The sequence below is a fragment of the Labeo rohita genome, chromosome 23 (assembly GCF_022985175.1).
Source record: "Labeo rohita strain BAU-BD-2019 chromosome 23, IGBB_LRoh.1.0, whole genome shotgun sequence".
Lineage (NCBI taxonomy): Eukaryota > Metazoa > Chordata > Actinopteri > Cypriniformes > Cyprinidae > Labeo > Labeo rohita.
This window is the reverse complement of record NC_066891.1, coordinates 16,893,621-16,918,888: the sequence shown is the minus strand read 5'-3', so window position 1 is coordinate 16,918,888 and position 25,268 is coordinate 16,893,621. Positions and strand designations below refer to the sequence as shown.

At 36.1% G+C, this 25,268-nt stretch overlaps 1 protein-coding gene across 7 annotated transcripts in view; it reads left to right on the top strand.

Moving 5' to 3' along the window:
• The window catches only part of rerea (arginine-glutamic acid dipeptide (RE) repeats a), a 195,263-nt gene that overhangs the window by 50,868 nt on the left and 119,127 nt on the right, over positions 1-25,268 (top strand). For 2 of the 7 annotated variants that reach the window (XM_051097333.1, XM_051097328.1), the window contains exon 1: positions 17,492-18,053. The exons of 1 other annotated variant lie outside the window; for it this stretch is intronic. The gene's annotated coding sequence lies outside the window, so the exon portion shown is untranslated. Of the gene's footprint in view, positions 1-9,239; positions 9,258-17,144; positions 17,162-17,491; positions 18,054-25,268 lie in introns of those variants that run through there. 4 more of the 7 variants (XM_051097334.1, XM_051097332.1, XM_051097330.1 and 1 more) reach the window with 3 other exon arrangements.

Here is a 25,268-nt window from a genome sequence, read left to right as displayed (position 1 = left end):
AGGTTTAATTCGTCTGTGTGTTTTCAGGCATTTATACGCAACCCTGGGTTTGTTTTTTAAAGATAATGTGAAATTAATACTCGGTGTCGTTTTGTTTCCAAACCTGTATGACTTTCATTCTGAGCATAATTGGAGAAATTTTAATAAACAAGGGACTGGTGCTTTAAAGGGCCCATATGACTTGTACATTATATTCCCTGAGAAACAGAGCGGTTGTTGTTCACTGTAAATCTTGACGTCAGTCGCACCTCTTCTTGGCGTGGCCATGACAGAGTGTCTGATTCATAAATTAATTATACTTCTGAGTCGGATGTTTTTGATTAACAAATTCACAAACTCATGTGACGTTAAAAAATGCAATCATTGTCAGTAAATGAATTTTTAGTTATTTCCTCGCGTGTTGTGTGTTGTCGGAAGACTTTAAATATAGTGCAAAATTCATAAAACTTTTATGTATTTTTTTGCAGCTGAAATCTCTATTTATTGTAGTTGCATTAAAAAGTAGTACAATGTTTTCTGTTTAAATCTGTTTAAAGAATCAGTAATATAATAATAATAATAATAATAATAATCTATTTTTATGAATATTGTTAATTTATAATATGTATATTATATACTGTATTTTGAAATTATTAATTTCAATTTCAAATTTCATAAATTATTTATAACCATTAAATTTTTTGAATTAATAATTATACTGTAATTTACACTTAATATAAATAATCATGGACTCAATTGACGTAATATAATTAATAACATTTAAAAATCAGAACATTTTATAATATAATAATAATACTAATAATAATAATAATAATAATAATAATAATAATAATAATATATATATATATATATATATATATAATTGTATAATGCAATAATAATAAAACATTTTCTACAAGTAATATTATTATTATATTATTATAATAGACTTAATTTTATAATCTAATTAAATTATAATTGTATAATACTATAGTAATAATAAAATATATATATTTTAAAATATTATGAATGTAGTAATAATAATAATGATGATGATGATTATGATGGAGATTATAATAAGGATTATTAGTGTTATTTTTTATAAATGTAAAATATATATAATAATTAATTAATATAACTAATTATACATTGTAAAATACAGTAAATAATAATAACAATAATAAAATTTATAATATACTGTTATATATGTATTTTATATACTGTTTTTTAAAATGAATTAACTGTATTGTTAATTAATTTTAATTATTAATGATATACTGTAATTTACAGTTAATATTAATAATAATAGACCTAACTGACATAATATAACAACACATTTTAAAATACAAAACAAATGGGGTAATATAATTAATTTAGAATTTTGTAATACAATAGTAATAATAAAATATATTTTCTAAAAACATTTATAATATTAATATGATAATGGTTCATGTTGTTGTTGTTGTTGTTGTTGTTGTTGTTGTTGTTGTTGTTGTTATTATTATTATTATTATTATTATTATTATTATTATAAAAAATATTGTTTATTATTATATTTTACAGTTTATGATATAAATAATATTTAATATAACTAAATGCATTGTAAATTACAGTATATAATATTAATAATTTTTTATAATATATTGTTGTTTTATAATATGCATACATGTACTGTGTTTTAAAATGTGTGATTATGGACTAGTGTTAATTATGTTTTGAATTAATAATTTTATACTGTAACTTACAATTAATAAAATTAATAATAGGCTTAATTGACTTTATTACACATTTTAAAATGCTGAAATTTTGTAATGTAATTACAATTACATTTATTTTCTAAAAATATTATATTAGTTTTCTAATAATAATAATGGAGATTGTCATATTAATTCATTATGATTATTATTATTATTATTGTTCTATTCTACAATGTATAATATAATTAATAACTCATTAATATAACTAATAATACAATGTGAAATACAGTGAAAAGACGTGACAGCACTATCTTCAAAATATGTTTTTGTGGCCAAAGGAAGAAAAAGTGAGGGTGAAATATTCCTTTAATAAATCTCATTGAGCCTTGATGAAACACAAGCCTATGAATTTCTGTGTAAATCAATCGTAACACCATTTTGGCACCATGTGTCACATTTAATTCAGTGCGTCATTGTACGTGAGAATAGTTTTACACTGAATATTCTGTATTCAAATACGTCACATCTCAGAAGGTAAATGCGCTGCAAATGCCATTTCTTATTGTCGTCGAGTCAAGATCATTATGTTTTTCTGCTCTTTCCATGACAAATCAATGACTGTGGCTGAACAAAAACAAACCAGCTAATCAGTAATGAAATATTCATTATAAGACCCACTCAAATCAAGGCTGAAGCGCCCTTTCTATCTGAGCCTCTCTCTGTCAGGTTATTTTCCATCTTTCTGTGTGCATGGCTGTGCTCGACGGCCATGTTGCTGTGGATCAATATCAAGTGATGGCAGGAGGAAGACAGAGGGTGTGTGCAGAATGGAATACTAGCTTACTCGGTGCTGTGCAGTATATACTAATGGTTTTTATAAATAGTAAGTGAAACAGCAGGCATTACTAACTGATTTGAAATGTTAAGAGTATGACATGACCAAGCTGTGTTTGTCACATGACTGTTTTTTTTTTTTTTTTTTTTTTTTTTACTCAATTTTATCTAAATACATTTGGATATTACTTCTAGTTCATCCGTCGCGTTTGCAAGTGTGAAGAACTGAATGAAAAAGTCAAGTCTGTATTGTGGGATACAGTATTCCAAAGGTAGTAATCTGGATAATCTTTGCATACTGTGCACATTATTAGAGCCCTATGATTTCTGCAATGCGGAAAACATGGACTGAATTGTGGAATCCAGTCATAAAAATGGAATTTACTGTATAACACCGAATGTCATGGAATTTGCCAAATTCTGGATAAAATAAACAAAATTAGGTCAGTATCAAAACACGATATGGACTAGCATGTGTGAATATTAAGCCACAACAATATAGCATATGATTCCTGAGATGCACTGTTTCGTTCACTACACACATAGTGCGCGTGACGCTCTCGTTGTTTTGAGCCTCTGCTGCCTCAGTTTATGAATCTAACACATAAACATAATCTTTAGTAAAAATCTCTAATGCTCTGAGAGTCACTTCATGTGCATTTTACCGTTTCTTTTGAGAAAGGCTATGGTCATATCATATACAAACAGAAACTTAAAGGTCTTCACAGTAACTTGGCAAAATAAAAGTTTGGTTTAACTTGAAGAAACAGTAACAGAATTATATTACTTAATGTAATGATAGTACTACTACTAATAATAATACAAGTATTATTAAAACATAATTTTTAAAGGAGTATTTACCAAAATAAATAAATAATAATAATAAATATCACCAGAATTTATTTACCAGAATAATACATATACAACACAGTATTTTAGAAAAAAAAGAAGAAATAAATAAAATAATAATAATATAATAATAATATTAAATAGAGATGCTTTTGATTTATTCAAATATAATGAGACCAATAGAATGGAATCTATTGGAAAATTAATGGAAAACACAGAATTCGATAAAAATAAAACTGAATTTAAGAAAGAAAATGGGCCTTAAAAATGTAATTTTTGTTTAACTTTTAATAAATTGCTTTTAAGACATAATTTGATTAATTTTTTTATTTAACCATTAAAACAGAGTCTAGAAAAAATTTAATGGAAAAATATGCAATCCAGAAAAAAAAACAAACAAACAAAACAACAGAATTTAGAAAAACAAATGTTTTTTTCGGTTTACTATATATTTTTAATTTATTTTTATTTTTTATTTCAGTTATATTCATTTTAGTACTTAAAGCGGCTAATGAAAGATGAAAGTTTTTTTGTTTTTTTTTTGGAGTACACATTTCTAATAATCTAATATTTAATATTTAAGTTTTTTTTTTGTCTTTATTTCAATTAGCATTTTAGCTGTAGCTTTAGTTAACAATAACAACTTTGCTAGTATGGTAGTATGCTGTTTAGAACATAGCCACAATTAATGTTTAAAGGGTTAGTTTACCCAAAAATGAAAATTCTGTCATCATTTACTCACCCTCATGTCTTCAAAACCTGTATGACTTTCTTTCATCTGTGACACAAAAGAAGATATTTTAAAGAACAAATAACCAGACAGTTTTGGACCACGTTGACTTCTATTGTATGGACACAAAAAGACACAAACAGATATTTTAAGACATCTCTCATACTGTTTTCTTTTGTGTAACACAGAGGAAAATCAGTCAGTTATACAAGTTTGGAATGACATGAGGGTGAGTAAAAAATGACAGAATATTATTTTTGGTGACCAGCATAATGTGCTGTTACATTTACAGTTATTCCTGTACTGAAAGAGAGAAACACAGACATGGACAGACATGAACATGCAGCTGTTTAGGAGGAAAAAGCCCCATGTTTTAATACAGTGATCTAATCCTGTGAGTTAATAACCTTTATCTGTAGTAATTGCAGCGGGCTAAATGCTCTAATTCTGTGGAACAGATGTCCCAGAGGCTCAGAGACGGTTCACCAGACCAACGGCCGTGTCACAGGCGTGTGTTGGGGAAACAGAGCTTTATTTTTTTCAACTGTATTAAATCAAAGCAGACCATATGCTGGAACACATGCAACAAATCCAAAACACAAGCAACCGGGCGAATGTTGTTTTCCTCCCACTTTTGGTCAAGGGCTTGCTAAATATTACCTTAGCACAATATACACACACCCAGATAAAGGGAACACTGTCTCTCCTGTGTGAAATGTTTGGGATTAGCAGTAAGTGTGTTTCAGCCCTCATAAATCAGCCCTTCCAGCTGCTTTCTGTTTTCTCTCTGAAAAGCTCACGAGCGCTCGGATGCTCCACCGAGCGACGATGCTGAATGTAAAATGTCAATGTTTTTGAACAGGTGCTGTGAGGCAAGGTCCTGATGTTTTTATTTCCACAGCGCTGGCTGGGAGGAAGAGCTGCTTAAGGAGCAGGATGGGAGTTAAATGCGCGTGGAGGAGGGATAGAAATCGGTGTGTGTGTGTGTTTTTATGGTGGGGGGAGGCAAATGGAGTCTCTAAAGGGAGTTCATGTTTGGATTCATTTCTAAAGCACAAACCAAGTGGCTGTAACTTGCACGCTGTTCTTTTCTTTCGTTCCCCCCCTCATTGTTTATGACAGCAGTCAACGTTTTTTAAATAAATCATCAGCGCTAATTCCAGGTGACGCATTAATCTTCGGTTTGTTTCCTCGTGTTCATAAAGGCGCGATGGCTGGATGCTGTTTCTTCATTTATTGCTTGCTTTTATTCACTTGCTCGCTCATGCATTCATGATTTATTTCCTTCCTTTCTTTTCTTTTGTCTATTTTTTGCTTCCCCCAGAGTGTGGTACTGTGAATGCCTGTAAAGAGGGGCTGCGGGTCCTCGGAGACGCAGTCGAGGTTAGTCAGCATTACAGCTGTAAATCCAGCTGTTTCTTTTCTAACATCTCCTTGTTTTCCACCTCCGATGCCAACAGCACACCTATCTGATGCTTCCCAGAACTCCCTTTTGTTTGACTCAATTACCGCACGCTGTTTGCGCACATCAGCCTTTAAAGCAGTGATTCCCAACTGTTTTTGTCTTGAGGCCCATCAGGGCTCTAGCACCTCTTCATTGACACTAAACCAAAAACGTGACCTTTTTCAATGAAAATATAGTCATTTGGTGTTCAAGTGTGTAGCGCTGAAACCCTATTGTAATTGTTAGAATGGCCAAGATCAGCAATCTCCTCGTAAAACTGATCTGGCAGAACAAACCATAGGTCATAGACACTTGAAACTTGGAGTGATGGTAGTACTCACACCCTCTACAACGTCACCAAGGCTTGCCCCAACTGGCCTGACGGGGGCGTTACAGTGACCAAAAGTATGAAATCGCTCATAACTCCTAAACTGCTCGTCACAGACTCAAGTGTCTTGGAATCCTTGGTGAATTTATTAGATCCTTGGTATTTTGCATTTTTTTTTTTAAAACGTAATTTTGCGAACTAGTTCTAGGTTTTTCATCCAGTCGAAACCAAACCAGTCCAGGAAGATTCTCTGGAGAGTGAATAGCAATAATTAGCTAAAAAAATTTAACTTTCGACTCACCGTCGCAAAGGGACTCCAAAATGTTCGAAAGGGGAAGGGCTGCCTTTACTAAAACGGCTATAACTTTTGAACAGAATGAGATATTTTGGCCAAACTCAGAATGTGTATGTAAGAGCTTAATCTGAGGTCACATAAAAAAAGTCGTGGAGCTTGGCCACTTGGTGGCGCTAAAAGAGAAAAAATCATAAAAACAACCATAACCATGCAACAGTTTGTCATATCAACGTGAAAATAGGTATGCACGGTCTTGGTCCAAAGTGCCACAAGCAGCTATAAGGACATTTGCGTATATCAAAAAACAGGGCCACCATAGGCCATTGAACTTTGGGCACCTGTTCGACAAGGTTAACGGAGGTCGATCAGAATGGGTCTGTGAGAAATTTGAAGTAAATCAGCCATCTGGAGTGATATCGCATTTTTCGAGGGCGTAAAAGATTGTATATTGCGTGGTTTTTCCACACATACACACAATATTCTTATTGTACGTATCAGACCTTCTTATTCTGAACAACTTTGCCTCTAGAACCACTGCTTTCCTTTAAACCGTTTGTTAAATGATTGATTAAAAAGCATAAAACCTACTTTTGTGAACTAGTCTTAGGTTTTTCGCTCAATCTGGAGAAAAAAAAACACTTTAGTGCAATTCTCTAGATTCTCTAGGTCAATAATTATTTGAAATTTACCCTTTGGCAAGCTATAATGGGGTTGTTTAGAAAAGAGGCCTATCCAAATATACCCAAAAGCCTATAAATCCTAAACGAAAACTCAAAACTTCACAAAACCTGGTGAGCACATGCGAAAGATGCAAGCAGGTAAAGTTTTAGGGAGATCGGATCACAGCTGGCGCTATAACAGTCATAAACGTTAAAAACCATTATATTTGTTATGGTAAATTACCAGGATTAGCCAAAAATGCTTTTTTAATCATTGATTTAGGTGGGTACAGGCTTGCGAAATAATATGTAGTCTCTTTTTCATATGTGCTTAAATGTCTTAAAGTGCTTGAACCCCATTAATCGCTGCTTACAGCTATGTTATTGTATTATAAATCTTTCAGCGTTGATAGTTTTGCTTTCTTTTAAGTAAATTCAATTTTACAAGTTTGTGTTATGTTAATTTTAATCTTTTTAAAACTGTAAAATGTTTACTTGAAATCATAAATGGGTCAGTGACAAATAAAATTGTTAAAGATAAAAAAAAATTCTCTTTAATAAAATCTTAGAAATATAGTTTTTCAGCTTATTTCAGAATTTTTTATTCTGATTTATGCAAAGTGGTTCAAATGTTTAAAATGTTCCTATAATATTTCAGCACACACACATATAATATGATTTTTTTTTCCCTGAATTTTTCTTTTTTTCATCATGAAAAAATATCTGTACCAAGTACTGCCAAGTTGATTGTGTTTAAAGGGATAGTTCACACAAAAATGAATTTTGTGTCATTAATTATTCACCCTCATGTCATTCCAAACCTGTAAGACCTTTGTTCAACTTCAGAACACAAATTAAGATATTTTTTAAGTATTAGCTTCATAAAATTACAGTTGACTCACTGATGTCACATGGATTATTTTATCGATGTTCTTACTACTTTTCTGGGCCTTGAACATGTCAGTTGCGTTGCCGTCTGCACAGGGTCAGAAAGCTCTCGGATTTAATCTAAAATATTTTAATTTGTGTTCCAAAGATCTTACAGGTTTGGGACAACATAAGGGTGTGTAATCAATGCCAGAATTGTAATTTTTGGACAAACTATCCCTTTAAGTACCCACTGTGTTCGCCCTGCTTTGGAATCACTGCTTTAAACCTCATCACGCTAACAGCAACTTGCGTGTGTCCTTGTAATAATGTTCGACTGACCCCACCCTGTTTAGCATGACAAACACGACCGTACCGCTTCTGTCCGTTCTCAATGCCGCCCACACCGCATGCCGACCCAGTATGTGTGATGCATGTGATTGTTTTGATGTGACCCCTCCTGTTAGCTAGTAGAAAAAGTGACAGGCTGCATCAGCGGATGCAAATGACGGTAATAAATCCAGCAATGATATGGAGGCAGTGCCTCTTAAAGCACCAGAGCGGCTTACTTAATGAGTTTGATAATTGGCTTTCTGCTGGCTACGTCTCCCTTTTTCTCGTTACACCTCCCTCTCCTTCTCTCGGTTTCTCCTTCTACTTAGCTTTTACCATGCTTCACTGTAGAGATGGGCAACTGAATGGAACAAAATACCTTGTATATTCAGTTAAATTATGAATTGAAGTACCATGTTATTTAAAATGATAAAACTTCACCTTTTTTTTTTAAAGGGATAGTTGACCCAAAAATGAAAATTCTGTCATTGATTACTCGCCCTCATGTCGTTCCAGACCTGTAAGACCTTCATTCATCTTAGGAACACAAATTAGGACATTTTTGATGAAATCCAAGAGCTTTGTGTTCTGAAGATGAACGGTTTTGGAACGACATGAGGGTGAGTAATTTAAATTTTTGGGTGAACTATTCCTTTAAGTGTCTTGTTTTAAAATTAAAAACAGCTTCTGCGTGTCTTTTCTCGCTTGGCCCGATCACATGTAATTTCTTAACCGATAGCTTGCAGATAAGTGAGAAATCCATTGTGACACGAGGACAGGATACGGAGACAACTGTCATGATGTCTTTGCTTGAGATTTTCACAATCGTTCACGAGCCCACACACATGACTGCCCTAAATGCATGCTGACTTCAGCGTTGAGAACATCGCTGGAAAGATGTCAGCGTTCAGGATGATTCAGTGCCCCAGTGGAGTGACTGTGACACCGTTTCACTCAGCTAGGCTCGTGTAGCTGGTATTGTGGGGTTTGTTTTCCGCCATCTGGAGGAATGTACCTGCAGTAAAGGGAGAACAATGCTCCCTCTGTACTTCCTGTGAGCGTTTCAGGGCACTACATCTAAGACGGAGCCGGTTTGTTATCATTCCTCGTCGCTCTCCTGTGACGGGCGTTACGAGGGCGCACGGAGGGTGCAAACCTGACAGGACGGGGCGAGAGAAGTGTGAAAATCACACCTTGCCAATTGAGTATGATCTCATCTGCATTTGAATGGTTTTCCAGCTGGTAAGTGCAGCTTAGGGCATGATGACTGCTGAAACAACAGTGTGAGATACTGCTGAGAGCATTTACCGTGTGACAATAGCCTTAATGCTTTGCTTTAAGCTTTTCAGCTTTAAGATGTTAATACAGCTGGGGAATATGTAACTTCTTTCCTTTTCCTCTCCTTTTTTAGTCTCCAAGCAAACGTTTATAGTCGTACAGACAGTTTACATTGCTAATTGCTTCGCAATCTATTAAAATTTCCGTCCGCTGGACTTTGTGGCAGTGCACAATATGTAACTTATATGTGGTTTGTTAGTCATCCAAACCATCTTGTTCTGTTTTGGGCAAGGCTGATGGTAGCGACTTGGCATGGGTGCCTGGAGTGAGAAGTAAACAATGAATCACCAACAGCAGTTTCAGAATTTCCCACTGCTGTAAAAGTCATCAAACTCCACATTCCAGCATGATATGAATGCTACTTTTATACTTTTATAACCTCCGGGAGAATTTTTGTGTGTCTCTTGTGTTTTTGCGAGATAGGAAGTGTGGTGCGGTTCCTCATACTGTCCATAGGGTGGCAGAGTGAGAGACTCCCGGTCCTGTAGACGTGCCTTCTCACATGCCAGACACTAGTGGCTTGATCTAATGGATTTGGACAGAGGAGCTTAAAGCAACATCCTCCATTCACTTCGTTTTTGTTGTACCCTTTAAAATCAGCGGCGTCCTGGAATAGGACAAACAAGAACAAAGAATAAATTCAAGTCTTTTATTTATTTGAATTTTTATTTATATATATATATATATATATATATGTGTATATATGTATATGTATATATATATATATATATATATATATGTATATGTATATGTATATATATATATATATGTGTGTATATATATGTATGTATATGTATATATATATATATATATATATATATATATATATATATATATATATATATATATATATTTACTTTTAATATGTTTTTAGAAATAGTTATTTCCTTTTATTTGTTTTTGTTTATATATTTATAACTTTTATATGTTATTTATATATTTATATATTTTAATTTAATAAATTTGAGATTTTTCACCTTTTATTTTTAGTTAATTTTTAAATGTATTTTATTTATAATCAAATGAATTTTTAAACTTATTTAATTTTTTGATGATTATATATATATATATAATTATTTGTATATTTATTTTGTTGGTATTTATTTTAAATATAATCATTATTATAATCAAACAAGTATTTTACTTTGAATAAATTTGAGTGTTTTTATAAATAGCTTATAGTTTTTGATTTTTAATTTATCTTATAGTTTTATATTTACTTGAATTAAGTAAAACAATAAGTTTTTTACATGGTGTATATTTTAGAATTGTATAATAATTTATTTATATAATAATTATATCATATAATTATACTATATAATAATGTAAATAATTATTTATATTTTATATTCAATTGGATAAAAACGCATCTTTATTTTCTGTTTATATTTTATATGTATGTATTCATTTCCAAATGAAAAAAAACAAGTCTTACATTACATGTCAGGTTTTAAATCTTTTAATAAGCCTTTTTTGTTAACTTAGACAAACTCACGCCAGCCCTTGCCCCGAGACATCCTTGGCGAATGCTCTTAATATATGTACAATCATGGGGTGAGTGAAGTAGCACCTGGGGAGGCTTCCGTGTGTGCGTTTATACCTCTGTCTTGAGCGAGAGAATTAAAGAGAGCAGCAAAGGGAGGGGTTTCTGCCCTGATGGACTATTTACCAGCGTCAAACAAAGAGAAAATTTGCGGCGTCCACACGGGAGCTTCCCAGCTACTTAAAAATCTGCAAGCGCTCGTGTATGAATCCGGCCAAACGCTTCTGTTTATTTTCAGAAGTAACCACTCATTTAGATCGGAGCACGAGTTTACGCACAAAGCTGAAAACTAGTCAGCCCGTCAGGGCGGTTTGCCACTCGTCTCTCAGCGAGCTCTGCGCTGTGTAATTACGTGAGAAGAAAGACACATAGACCTCCCCTTCACATTCCCTGATCTAATTTGTTTGCCGGGTGACAGCAACACATCTGGAATTGTGGATGCTTATGTTGCTTTTTCCTAATGTGATGGTTTTCGAATCTAACTGTCCCTTGAAAGATAGATTTTTATGAGTTTGTGTAGCTTGGCAATACAATAAATAACCACGCCGAAGTGTCGCAGGGTTTGAGGTTTCGCTAGCCTGCCAAATATGGATGAATGGCAAAGTAAACAATATAACTATGCGGGGCTCGCCACAGGGCAATCTCTCAATGAAATTGAGCATTCCTGCCTCGCATCAAAAGCGTTCGCTTGCTTCTCGTGCTGTTTATAATGTTAAATAATGGGTTGGAACGCAGTTATCTCTTTAACTACTGTTTAACGGCAGAGCCTTGTAATGCTTTACTACGTCAAAAAAAAAAACGCAGATTACTCCAGAATCCCTTAATGAGATGATAGAAGAAAATGTTTATTGGCGTACTATAAACCGATCCAAACCTCAGCCTAACAATATGTGTAACTCCATTGAAGCCGAAACCCATTACGTTTCCTTTGTGACTCATTCTTGAATAGGACGAAGCAGTAAAATACATTTAAATTCAGCCGGTTTTATAGTCAAAGAGGGTTTGGTTACAGTCATTCTGCGATTTCTGCTTGTTTTCACCCCTGAAGTCTCAAAACTTGTAAAATAGTCTCATCCGAAAGTAGCGGAGTGCTAAAATGGCACCCGGCAAATTGAAGTCAAGGTTTTTTTCGTCTGCTAGTAGAGAGAGGCTGTCAGCTGATGGAGTGTGTGTGTGTTTGTGTGTCTGAAGGAAAAGTAAATGGGGGTGGAAGTGGCTGGTGTCTGTTGAAGGGAAGCACGAGTGTTTGTTCCCGATGGCAGGCATCAGAGTGTGAATATGACCTCTGGTGGAAAAAAGTGGGTGGGAAAAAGAAAAGGCGACTGCTGCTGAGATCAACCTCCACTTTTAGGCACTCCGGACTACTGTTATTTTGTATCGCTTTGAAATGGGCCGTTTCAGGCCGTACGGTTTCCTCAAAGACACGGAGGAAGAACGCGTTTTATTATAAGTAATCCCGCCTAGCCCTGAAACGGTGTGAAAGATTATGTTTAATTTCTTCATGCTGTTTTTACTCGACAACTCGGCCGAACCTTATACCAGAGAACATTTGCTTTTGAATGTTTCTCTTTTTTTCCCGTCTCTCTTCCGCTTGTCTGCTGATCCCTGGTGAATGCATTAAATGAAGTTACTAGATATGAGTGCTTAAGGGGCCAGGGCCTCCCAGGCTTGCCAAGGCGCTCAGAAGCTTGGCTCACTCAACCATGTCATCTTTTCTTTCTTGTCGTTTTTTTATTTTTTTTTGTTGTTTCAGCTACTGGGTGACTTATTAGTGTGGCAGGGCATTTTAAGTCTTCAATACCTTCATTGAAAGACAATCAGCCTGGAGGAGGCATAATAAATCAGTCATGTACATCTAATTCTTTTGTTGAAATTCATCAAATCAGTAAGGAGGGACCTTTATTGGTTACAATAAAGCACTTATACATCTTTCCCTCCTTTTAATCGTCAAATATAAAATGTTTAGCGTCTTGTAAAGGCCTGTTCATACCAAGGACAACGATGATGATGATAAAAAAAAGAGTTTTAAATATGAACAGTTGACAGCATTTGTGGCTCAATGTTGATTTCCACAGAAATCAACCCTTGTTTTCAGTAAAAAACAGCTCAAATTGAGGTTACATTGAGGTATTTACACTGAAAGTAAATGGGGACAGTTTTTAGAGGATTTAAAAGAAAATGTGAAGCTTATAGTTAAAGCAAAGTGTGAATCTCAAGTTTTACGTTTATTTCAAAATAATAACTCAAGGCAGCAACAATAAATTTTATTTACAAACTTACGTTCAGCTATTCTTTTTAATAGTTACAGTTGAGGTCAAAAGTTTACATGCTCCTTTCAGAATCTGCAAATGTTCATTATTTTACCAAAATAAGGCGCATCATACAAAATTTACTACTGATCTGAATAAGATATTTCATATAAAAGATGTTTACATATAGTCCACAGGAGAAAACAATAGATGAATTTATAAAAATGACCCTTTCAAAAGTTTACACATCTCCATTCTGTTCAAAAGTTTTCACCCCCGGCTCTTAATGCATCGTTTTTCCCTTCTGAAGCATCAGTGAGTGTTTGAACCTTCTGTAATAGTTGCATATGAGTCCTAAGTTGTTCTCAGTGTGAAAAGATGGATCTCAAAATCATACAGTCATTGTTGGAAAGGGTCCAAATACACAAAAATGCTGGAAAATCAAAGAATTTGTGGGACCTGAAGGATTTTTTTCTGAAGAACAGCAGGCAGTTTAACTGTTCAGGACAAACAAGGGACTCATAAACAACTATCACTAAACAAAAAAACACAGCTGTGGATCATTCAGGTAACAACACAGTACTAAAAATCAAGCGCATATAAATAAATTCAACTTCTATTTTCACTTGTGGGCTATATGTAAACAAATAAACAATAACATTTGTATGATCCCTCTTATTTTGGTAAAATAATTAACATTTTACAGATTCTGAAAAGAGGAGGTAAACTTTTGACCTCAACTATTTTTACATTTTTCGGATCATGAAAGTCATGAAAGATCAGTAAATATTGGTCACAGACACTTTTATGTTTTCATGCTATTTTAAGTCTTATTTTGACGTAACAAAGTTGTTATTTCTAAGTGTGTAAGTTGTTTACTTACGTTTTTAAATTAGTCTTAATATTAACACCATTATATTGTTCATTCAGACGCAAAACGCACACAAACACGAGGCGGGACTCATCGCATGAACCAATCACAGCCGAACATAACTAGTCATATTCAGTCATATCGTGATGGAGGCATTGCCTCTCCTCCCACGTGACTTTTCCCTGTTCATTCTCAATTACCCCCCCACCAAACTCACCGCATGATTTAGGGAGTCTGTTAAAACTCAATGGGCTCAGAAGAAGCGAGAGAGGCATGGACCCCCACTGTAACTTTGTAGTGATTTCTACACTTTTTAATATTATATTTTGTAATATTGGCATTGTTTTATTTTTGTACTACAATTTTTCTCATCCAATACACATATTGTTAACATCTTTTGGAGACTGTATTGAAACTGTGAGCTTTAAGGTTTATGGATTGTTTTTATTAAGAATAGAACAGACAAAGTCTGTTCTGAGCCCGCCTTGTATTGAACCTGGCATATTTTTTAATTCTTGCCATCTCAAGCTCAACCCTTCAATAATACACTGGTGTGAAGGGGTCAGGGTACAGTAGCTGAGGCATTGTGATGGGTATTGAATGCAGAGCAGAACTGAATAGACACAGTCAGCTTCCCAGATACATGCTTAGGCCTGTAGAATGCAGAATGCTTTGCTTGTAACTGCACCGGTTGTCTCCTTTCATTATCGGTTAATGGTGCCCAACTTGACAGGGCCATGTGATAAACAGAGGAGCTGTGAAATCCTGGAGGTGGAGTTCTCGTCTGCCTGATAATGGGATCTCATCTGCTGTTGTGAATGCCTGCGGAACAGCCATCTGAGCGCATGAAATGCAGAGCATTCACAATTTCGGTGCTGTTTTTTGGCTTGCTTTTCTTTTGAACGCTCAGTTGAGAATTTATTAAAGCATCAGAGTAGTATGCATATGCGTATTTGTTGTACCCTGTCGAACGTCAGTCATCCATAAGAAAGGTTTGTTTGCACATAACATCACGATGATTTAATATTCCTGGAAGAAACACAATCTATACATTGTTCAGGCATTCCCCACGCGGCTGGCGAACACGCACCTTCCGTCGTGATTCATTTCTGAGCACTAATTAACTGTCTGCCACCATGTCAAATGCATTGTTGTGTATTTTTCTCATGAGCCAGAGTGGCTAATCTCCCATTGGCTGATAGCAATGATTGGTATCTCTTTGAAAACTACATTCTCTAAATATCTTCCCTGTGCACAGCGAGGATCTCGCATAAGCAAGTGACTCAGGTTTCCTGTTGGGCACATTGTAAGTGCTATCAGGGCGGCTCGGGGAGATAAATATGGATGCACTTGAGTAAATGTAATAAATACGCCTGAATGTGAAGCTCAAACGCTTTCCAAGAGGGGAGGAGGGTAGCCTGCTGGGGTGTGAGTGTATGTGTGTGTGTAAGTGTGTACGTGTGGGTGCATGGCAGAGCTAAGGATTGTCAGGAGAAACAGAAGTCACACTGTCTCTGGCTCCCCTGGAGCTGGAAAGCGTTTGCCAGCACTGGGATCACTAGGGACACCTCCTCCTTTTGAAAACCTGACAGGCTACATGGTTTGCAGCACAATAAAGGGCCCGCAGTACACCAAACTCACTTCCTATTGATCTTAGCTGCCTCCGCAAATATGATGTTGGTGAAATGAAAATCCTCTTTCCTGTTTTTTTTTTTTTTTTTTTTGGTTTAAGATATTCTACAACGTTACATTTCGTTAGTGTTTGGATCAATGATGTGACGCTCCTTTCTGTTGTCTGTTAAGTTTAAATATACACACCAGTCAAAAGTTTTTGAACAGTACGAGTGTTCTTTTCTTTTCTTTTCTTTTTTTTTTTTTTTAAGCCTTTTCTGCTCAGCAAGCCTGCATTTATTTGATCCAAAATAAAGCAAAAATTATTTTAAAATTATTTTTTAAAATAACCGATTATTTTGATGTATTTTAAAATAATTTTTTGCCAAAGATCCTTCAACATTTTTATCATTATTATTGTCAATACTTAAAACAGTTGAAAATTCTTTGATGAATAGAAAGATTTTTATCTGTAACATTATACATTACCAAAAGCTTGAAGTTGGTATAATTCTAGAAATTAATACTTTTATTTAGCAAGGATGCTTTAAATTGATCGAAAGTGATGATAAAAACAATTATAATGTTACAGAAGATTTCTATTTCAGATAAATGCTGTTCTTCTGAACTTTCTTTTCATCAAAGAAACCTGAAAAAATTGAACAAATCAGCATATTAAAATGATTTCTGAATGATCATGTGACACTGAAGTCTGGAGTTATGATGCTAAAAATTCAGCTTTAAAATCACAGATAAATTACATTTTAAAATGTATTCAAATAGAAAACAGTTATTTTAAATAGCAAAAATATTTTACTGTTTTTGCTGCATTTTGAATCAAATAAATGCAGGCTTGGTGAGCAGAAGAGACATCTTACTAACAACTTTTGACTGGCAGTGTATGTTGCACATACAGAATTTCACACTGACGTGTTTAATAAAAAAAAAGTTTTGTTCAAGTCAAAAAAAATCCAATATTTTTTTCCTTTAAAAATGTGTTTGAAAAGATCCATGCAAATGTGTATTCAAGGTGCAAGGAAAGTATTTTGGTATTTGATGAGGCCACTTGACGTATTTTCAGAATCATTAAATCAAATATTTGCAGAAAATAGAATAAAGAGGTTTTTGAAAATGCATGAAAGCAACATGAATACAAAGCTTATCTTTTTAAAAAAAGATTTAACGTTTCCCTCTGGCATCATTACGCCAGTGTTGTTGTTGTTCAATTATAAAATGATTTCCACTCTGCATAAAAACACAAAATCAGTTTTGATTCTTAAAACGCAACAAAGAATGCACGTTTTAAATGCACATTTGTGAATACATGCTGCTTCCATGTTGGGCGGGGGGTGAAACGGAGTAATTAATTCATTATGTGAATATGCAAATGAGAATGAGAGCAGCAACGCACAATGTATGTGTAATTTTCACTGGTTGTTTTGTTCTCAGCCCCTATCATTTGGCAGCGAAGCACGGCAATAAAAACTGGGCGTTCATTATTGGACACAGAAAATCAATAGCCGGAATCTGAACGGTAGGGCTGTTGATTTTTAACGTGTTTTCTGTGATTATCTGTTTGTTATTATCTGTGCCGCTGGAGGTGGAGTCGTCAGCATGCACACATTAATATTCCGTGCAGCCGCCGTGTGAATCTGGATTCAACGTCTTGCTTACCGATGCAGTTTCTTTACCCACCATATCCCCACGGTTTGCGATCAATCACGAGTCCGGTCCGATCATTCGTCGTCGGTAATCATTAGAATCCAGTCCGTGTTTTTGTTTTGCTCGCTTTTTAGAAGTGGTGTGTGTGTGTGTGTGTGTGTGTGTGTGTGTGTGGTGGAGGGGAGGGGGGTAATTCTCCTTCACTAGTGTCTGGATAAAGAAAGACTAGGTCAGCCATGTGGATGCGTCTGTTGAACAGCTGAAGAGGAGGAGGAGGGGGTTCTACAGAAAGAGAGTGAGATAGAGAGAGAGCGAACGTGCTGTGTGTGCATATGAAAGAAAGAGCGAGGAGAGAGCGAGGGAACGCGCGTGTGTGAAAAAGGAAGCGGAGTCTGTAAACGCCGAACTCACTGATTTCCTACCCTCCACAAACTCTAGCTTTCGGAGTTATCACACGGCGAAAAGAAGGAGGAGGAGGAGGGGGAACCGCGTCCGTTCAGAAGACGAGTCCCCGGGCGGTCCGAATGCGAATAAATTAGTAAAGCGAGGTCGTCTTTTGTTGAGGCATTTGCCCCGTTTCTCCTCTGTATGGACAGCGGCTCTCTCTGGATAAAGTGTCTGCGTGATAGTGCTCAGCCTTCGGCTTCTTGGATTTTGGCCCAGGCCGAGAAGTTCGGCAGGGTCATTTTCAACGAACAGACGTGGAATTGTGTTTGAAGTTGTTTGCAGCAGCCCGATAGGAACTTAGATCATCATACTGGCGGGTGAGTAGTGCCTTGGCGACATTGGCTGTGTACAAAAAGAAAGAAGACCGACGGAGTTTAGAGGGCTTGAGTGGGTGGGAAGGTAAATGGGGGGGATAGAGATGGAATGTTGGCAATTGCTACAGGCTCACAAGTTGAAAGCAGCAGCCTGCTTTTTTATTGCATGTTTCACTTTTGCTCTCGCTGTTCAAAGAGACGAGCACTGTGTGTGTGTGTGTGTGTCTAATCTTTTTAGGATGCTTTATGCCTTTCTAGTAAGTAGTCTATCAAGTTTCAAGAAGTTCTGTGTTTGTTTCCATTTTATTAAGTGAGCAACTCAAGCATTAAGTGAATTATTAATGCTCGGCTAGCAGCATAAATGGTGCATTTAGAGTTGGAGGTGCTGAGGCTCTTCGATACATTAAGCTTGCAGTGTTTAGCATTATCAAACACCATCACAACAGCACGTTTGGAGTGACCCCAGCCCTCACATGTTGGAAGAGACCTTTTGTTTACTGAAAACCCTGGGAGCAGGGGAGGAGAGCTTTTGGTAGACCTGCCTGACCAGTTGGAGTCTGCTATGGGACGGCCAAGTCTGCCTAACTTCCCTTTGTTAACTTGAAACACTTGAACCGTGGCCCGTGATGGCAACAAACGTGGTCCTTCTAAGCGTGTACATCTTAAAAATAAAGGTTCTTTATTTGCGTTGAGGGTTCTAAGAACCTTGAACATCCATGGAAACTTTTCAAATGCAAATCTTTAGATTTTTAGAAGGTTCTTAAGAAAGGTTCTTTGGGGAACCAGAATGGTTCTTCTATGGCTGAACCTTTTGTTTTTAAGAGTGTAGTGACTTTTGTGGCTATAGAAGAACCAGTAATCATTTCTTAAAAGAATTTTGTATGGTTTTATGGATGTTCGGTGTTCTTCACGCTACCACAGTTAGTTATTTTTAGCAGTGTAGGTTGAAAAAGCTTTTCTGAAACCGTTTTTGTTTCACAGGCTGCCTTATCTGATCTCGTTCTCCATGCTGTGCATGTGGAGGAAGCATCTTGTATATCCTCTTTGGTTTGTTTGGTCATACTTGAATTTCATGTGACTGTTTAGTTCCTAGGGGTAAAAACCACACTTTGTTTTCCTCACTTTGCATATGTAAGAGATGTAGCTATTTGTGTTAAGAAGGGCCTACTCTTTTGTGGCCCAAAGTGCTCGCCCCATCCCCCAACACTGGGATGTTTTTCCCCTCCAGTTGTGCAACAAGATGGTAATTGGTGTATCTAAAGCTTTGAGGTGGCCAGTCGTACTCTGCTAGTAGTTTTGTGAGGTTTCCCTGGCCTAAACGCAGCAAAAAAACACAAAGATTAAGATGAAACGTTAGCAAAAACATGGCATTGACCTGCTTGGAAACCTATAGACATCCGTAATCTGTAATCATAACAACTATGTACAGAGTATCTGTCCTAATCCTTCAGTTCATAGAAAATGGAGAGCGTGAGAGAGAGAAGAAAAGCTTTTATAAACCCCCGTTACACATGCCATGGCTTTGAGGGTAGCCTGAGGTGAAAGAAATCAAACATTTAGTGAAGCGTCTCCTGCAGAGGAACTAAAGACTACAGGCGAGGAACAGAATGTTTTCATTGTCTTTTGTTACACTCAGGGAAACCTGTTTGAGCTAGATTACTTTAAAACGCACGGACGGCAAGTTTAATATTTGAAAACAGCCCGTGCGCCCGTTTGTCACCTATTTAGATTTGAATACGGCTAATTAGGTTGCGTTTGCTGTTTCCAAACGTCCTGCTTGTCGTCTCTAGCGAATGACCGGGCTTTTAAATGACGCTGTATGTTTTAATGCTCTCGTTATTATACATCTGAGCGCTGGGCCTTCATTTGCAGCGTGTGGGTGTATGATTAACTGTGTCATCCTTCTCCCTTAACAACTGCTTGCCTTTTTGCTTGAGCAGCCGAGAATGGCTACTAAATGTTTAATGCCTAAGCGCACAGTGACATTTAGCCTTTGTGTTTTCTCTGCAAAAAAGATGGTTTGGCGTTTAATAGAATTACTCACGTCGCACCTTAAAAGCATCATACGGGCGATGCGCTGATCAAAGGTGGTGGTGTGGCAGGGCTGACGGAGGGGTTTCTTCATAGAGTGTGTTGTAGCGGATCAGTTGGCGTGCGGTGGCTGCTGAATGTTTGACGGGGCTTGGGCAGGCATGTTATTTAATCTGCTCGCATGATGAAACTGGCTGGTGTTACGCCGCGCATCTTTTCTCGCAGAGAGAGGCCTAGCTGTTGCTGAGCTATGTTACGCTTAATGAATTGGAGGGCAGAGGTAGTTCTCGTCACGTTTCGCATTGCATCATCGCAGGAAAACCTTTACTCGTTCAAAACGGCTTGGGTTGTTTCGAACGTTCGCCTCGAGCGATTTCAGGTTGGGCTTTGTCTCTGCGAACTTGTAGGTAGACTCTCCTTTGTTTACAAGAATGTGTTGGCACTTTCCCCTTGATAATAGATACAGTAACCACAGGCGCCTGCTCATAGCCCTAGTGACAAAGAGACCTGACACTGTCAAACTATAAACAGCTCAAGCAGCTGAGTCGTCTGAATGCTTCTGTAGCAGCAAGTACTAAGAGCAGATTGATATCTGTCTGGTAATAGGCTCGTCTTTGTTTGACTCATTCCTCAGGCTTCACGGGAACACGGTATGGTGTTTCAGCAACACTCTCTTTGTCTTATTTGTTGTTCATTCCTATGCCAGAAGGTAGTGTTGGAGTTAAACTCGGATGAGTCGATTTATGCATTAAACGTACATCTTGTGCGAGAATCGGCTTGTTGATGTCAAATAAATGTAAACCTGAGGAGCGCGAGAAGTTAATGGGTGTAATTGAAACTGATATTTTTTTAATAAGCCCTAAAGCAGCTGAGCCCTTTGCTCGAGATGTCTCGCACATGTTAAGTGAGAGGGGACATCTGGACCTGTTAATTCAGCACATGGTCATAAAGTGAGGTTGGGGGTCCCACAGGCCCCACTGTTTTCCTGTTCTGTTAGGGATGTCAGATGGAGTCTTTTATGCTTTATGTGCCCGCACACTCTTGCTAGTGTTCGCTCTGTCCTTGCCCTTGTAGAGAAACACTTGCTGTGGTGATAAACATATTATAAAAATGCAGTCCTCGCTCAAGTGCTTTCATCTTGAAAAGCGTGCGTTGGATCGAAGCATTTTTTTGCTTAGAAAGGATTCAAATTTCTTAGACTGCCGGAATGGAGCACAATTTGTGACTGCCAGTTTTCCAATGATTCTTAAACAGTAGTGTTTTTTGCTATATGTGCGTTATGGAACTTATCATTAGTTTATTCATCTTTCTGCCATTCCTATAGTATTGTTTTCTTTCATACACGAAACACAAAAGCAGACAGAATGTCCTTAGGCAGGTGTCCATATAAAATAAGTGTTTTTTTCAATGCCAAGCTCAAATATGCAAGTATCCTAGTAGTGCAGTGGTTCTTAACCTTTTTGATTTCAATTTTCATTTGTCTGAGAAAGCGATGTGACGTTATCAAAATCTCACGATACGATAATATCACAATATGAAGTTGACGATACAGTATTTATTTTGATATTTAAAAAAAAAAAAACGAACTGAGGAAAATAAGAATTTTGTACACAAAGTTCAATTATTCTATCTAACACACTTTAAGAGGTCCAACCCATGTTCTTAACTAAGAAAACTTAAGTCAGAAAGTCAATTGTGAACTTTAAAAGGCACTCAACCCTCTTTTTAGTTGTGATATACTGTCTCAGTCTAAATTACATTCACACTGGTGTTTGGAAGCCAAACAAATTAGAATATAATAATAGAAATGACAATTTTGTTATTGTTATTCTTATGACAGTAATAGCCATATATTGTAAAACAATAGCACTGTACAATAAATGAAATTGAATATTTCATAGGTATTATTTTTGCTTTACACTACAGTAGGGAAATTACAATACTACGTTCATAATTTCTACGGTTGAAAGAGATATTTTGAATTTGGACTGCAGTAACGATCTCCATTTAAACCGCTGTCTATCAGCAATTCATACTGCACTTTTAAGCTTTTATTTTGACGAAAACGGCAGTAGAGTAGAGCTTTTAACTCCAGCTTCAGTAAAAACGGGCTTACAAAAATGCATCTCACTACAAATCTAGTGAAATGCTGTAATCATCTGTAGCGTAACTAGTGGCCGTTGCGTTCCCAAACGTGCGCTAAACTGACAGCACATCCAATAAACGGATTCTCTGCGTTCATTCACTGTGAACGGAGATGTTCTGAGGTGTGGAAAACACAGAATCACAAGCCAATCACCTGAACGAAGCGTGTGCTTCGCCTTGACAGACTTGATGAAGCATAATGGCCCAAAACACAACTTTGAAGAACTTTTATGTTAGAATAAAAAGTGTAAATATATTTGGAAAACTAGTTTTTGCCCGGAAGACCTATTGTTTCACATCGTCATGTGACCACAATGATATCAAGACAATATTGATAATACCGCTACATACTAGTGTCAAGTAAGATGTAAGGGCCCCCTAGTGGACCCTGGTCTTCCTTTTTGAGAACCACTGTTATAATCCACTGTCCATTAAACATATTTTGTAGACTGTAGTATTTTTACTCCTGTGAGAAGCAAGTAAATCCAAATCTAATTTTGTTTATTAGAAAAAATGAATCTTAAACATCTTACTTAGTTTTCATTTTAAATAGCTAAGCCTGGTTCTCACCATGAACCTAGTCATAGAAGCTGACATGGCATTTGAAAAGGAAAGAAAAAACTCAATTTAAATAGTGAGCAAGATTTGAAGTACTTTGAAGCTGTATGATAGCTTTTGAGACATTTAAGTCATTCCCTCTGCTGTGATTCTTAAATATGACTGTAATTGCTTTCAATTTAGAAATGGCACCTGGAAATGCTACTGTAAGTTCCATGTCATGAGTTCTTGTGGCTGATCACAATGTTTTAAAATGGAACTGCAAGTGATATTTGAGAACAAAGGGGGCGAGGAAGAATATCAGTCAAAAATGACTTCGGTTTTAGTCTGTTCCTTACTGAATATTGCTCACCAGTCATAAAGACAAATTTTATGAAAATTTTTTGCATTCTTCCTAGCTTGTCAATTAAAATGAATCACCCTCTTCCGTTTTATGGAAAAGCTGCCTGATGATATTCTGCCTCTTTTTGTGATTCTGAAGAAAGAAAATATTGTTGAAACAGCTGAGTATTGGTGAATAAATGATGGCAATTTTCAATTTCGGGCAAGCTATTCTTAAAGGACAACTGAGGAGCTCAAATAAAAATGGCTTTATAGCCAGTTTATAGCTACTAGGCATGAGACTGAGGAGCGGAATCTAATTTCTGACTTCAAAACTATCACAAAGCTGTGATGAATTGTGGTGGGTGGACAAGCATTCAAGATCACTGCATTACAGTCACGTTATACTGTTAGTAGGGGCCAATTGAAGCAAATCTATCCTATAAACTAAAGCCAGTATTGTTAGCAGAGCAGATTCATGGGAATGCTGGAGACAAGGACAAGTAATCTGTATTCAGAAAGCAGGCATGTTGGTTTTTCATTTAGTAGAATTGTTTATTTAAAAGTATTTTGCGAGTCAGATAGCAATTACTTTTAAGTTACGTCGACTGTTCCTGGGCAGTGGATTTGTTTTGCTTATTTTTTACATACTGTTTTTTTCAGATGATGACTTCTTTGTGTGGCACAATATGCATATTGTTCGGTACAAACCCGGCATGCTGTTGTTGAATAATGCTAGCTTTGACGGATCAAGCTATATCTCTCTAAGATCAAATAAACCTTTAGTGCAGTCTTACTGCTGGCAAAAGAAAACAGCACTCTAGACTTTCACTCCCTGACTCATCCTGATAATGTATAAATAGTTTCATTATCAAGTAGTTGAATGCAGGCTATTTGAATGTACGTGTCCAGAAACGTTCGCGGCTGCGAAAATAATTACCTCATCTAGAGAAATATGAGTGCGTGAGGGAAAAGGTTAAGAATCGAGTTATATGCGTGTAATGAAACACCATCTGATGACAATCATTCAGCCTTACTAGGTTGATAGATCATAGGAAAAATGTGGTATTTCAGTGTTACACAGGGATTTTGTTAAACAATGTTTGTGCACTAGCCCTCAACATCTCACATCCTTTTGGAATGTTCCACGGCTGGAAAGTCACACTGAACGCAGCTGACAGGATGGCCGAGGTGTGAACCTGTGAGTACTTTTGAGGGTAGGGTTGCGTCCCAGTCGTGCCTAGTTTGACTGGATTTCAGATGTCTCTGCTTTGTGATTTATAAACAAGACAGGAGAAACTCTGAAATGTCTTTTCAGTTCATGGATGTTCTTCAGTTGCTTTTGTTGGAAAGCCTTGGAACTCACGGCTCTCGCCTTAGACGAGAACCTGCACCAGCGGAGCTTTGGTTGCTCCGGTATAAAATATATACATAAATGTTTAAAAAAAAAAGTTTAAATAAATTAATACTTTTTTTCAGTTGACTGGGTTAAAAGTGACCGTGAAGACATTTATAATGTCACAAAAGATTACCATTTCAGACAAATGCTGTTATTTTGAGCTTTATATTAATTTCTTTGCAACAATTTATTAATTTGATAACCTGTATGTGCTTTCAGGCATCTATTTGCATGCGTCTACACTACAGTAAAGTGCAAGCTAAAAAATAAAATATAAGAATAAAAGATAAAAGTAAATAAAATAAAAGATGTACACTACCAGAGTTTTTTTGTTTTTAAAAAAGTCTACATTTATTTCATCCAAATTACAGTGAGAGGTCAAATTGAGTTTTTTTACTATTTAAAATAACTGTTTTCTATTTGAATGTTTTTAAAAATGTAATTTATTTCTGTGATTTCAAAGCTGAGTTTTTAGAATCATTACTCAGTCACATGATCCTTCAGAATGCATTTTAATATTCTGTTTTGCTGCTCAGAAACATTTATTATGTTGAAAACATAAGTTTTTTCCGGTTTCTTTGAAGAATGGAACAGCGTTTATCTGAAATGGAAATCTTTTCTAACAGTATAAATGTCTTTATCATCACTTTTGATCAATTTAAAGCATCTCCGCTAAATAAAAGTATTTTCCATAATTTCTTTCCCCCAAAAAATTATACTGACTCCAAGCTTTTGAATAGTATAGTGTATAATGTTACAAAAGG